Source organism: Myotis brandtii, unplaced genomic scaffold, assembly GCF_000412655.1.
Source record: "Myotis brandtii unplaced genomic scaffold, ASM41265v1 scaffold481, whole genome shotgun sequence".
Taxonomy (NCBI): Eukaryota; Metazoa; Chordata; class Mammalia; order Chiroptera; family Vespertilionidae; genus Myotis; species Myotis brandtii.
The window spans coordinates 168,725-170,250 of NW_005368381.1; positions in this window are offsets into that span (position 1 = coordinate 168,725).

The following is a 1,526-nucleotide window of genomic DNA, read 5'->3' on the forward strand; positions in this document are numbered from 1 at the left end:
CAGGTAATGCAGAGGGTCCACACTTTGAGAACATGGCTCTAAGGGTAGATCCTCAATCTCAGTACATGGACCAATGATTCTTATTCCATCTTGCCTTCCTTTAACAATCTTATCCATTGATATAATCGCAGTCTCACTTATGTGAATGTTGTGATTACATCAATGGATAAGATTGCTAAAGACTACTAAATATTTATTTCTACCATCAACCTCCCCGGGTTTCAAAACCAAGTTTATAACTATGTTGACAGCACCCTAAACTCAACATGTTCAAAACTTAAGTCATTAGTCATTCAGTGAATAGTAACTTCTTACTATGTACTTGAAAATATGCTAAAGAGCTGGGATAGAAATCAGTTCTTATCTTTAAGATGTTCCCAGGCTGGGCACTGTAATAAAACAGAATATATGCTATACTAGAAGCATGTATACAGTATTATAGGGATACAAATGCCAGAACCAATAGTTCTGCCTAGGAGGTAGAGGGTAAGGTGGTAAGGGTCTACTCTGAAGGAAGATATGGTAGAGAACACTTGCTTGAATTCCCTGACTATTAGAGAAAGAAGTAGACAATACATTCATAAAATATAACCTTTGGCCATTCAACTATTGGGAATTTAATAGTTTTATATCAATTGGTACTAGATTTAGAATGAGTTAGTATCATGTAACTGAAGGATGCTATTACCTAATGGAGTATAATGTAATCTATCTGGGGAAAACGATGTATTAATAGAAAGAAAGTAGTCTACATACCATCTAGGCAAAAATAGAGCAAGAAAAGACTATATCAGTGTGTCTCCAGTGCATGGAGGAGGAACCTGGTTGATATACAAGTACTAATAATGAACATTTACTGAATGCTGCTTATGCTCCAAAGATTAAACTATATATTTTATATGGATGATTTAGTTTACTTCACATAACTTAAGATATAGGTACTATTATTAACCACATGTATGGTGGACCATGTGACATACATATCCCTTTAGCAGAGCTAGGCACATCATGCTGTTTCGTTTGTTTGTTTTGTTTTGTTTCTAAAGCATTGCTATTTATTTCAGTGATATGATACTAGAACTTAATCATGTTTATATAGGTGAATGCTTTTTTGTTGTAGTAAAATATACATAACATAATTTACCATATTAACCATTTTTAAGTATTCACTTCAGTGGCAATTAAATACATTCGTGCTTTTTCATCTTCCTCAACTGAAACTATATACTATTGAACAATAACTCCCCATTCCTTCTCCCCTAGTCCCTGGAAATCACCATTCTGCTTTCAGTTTCTACGCATTTCACTACTCTAGGGACTTCATATAAGTGGAGTCATATAGTACTTGTCCTTATGTGGGTAGCTTATCTCACTTAGTACATCTTCCAAGTTCATCCATGCTGTAGTATGTACCCTTTATTTTAAGAATTTCCTTCATTTTAAGGCTGAATAATATTCCATTTTATGTATAAAACACATTTTCTTTATCCATTCATTGATAGACACTTGGGTTATTTCCACCTTTT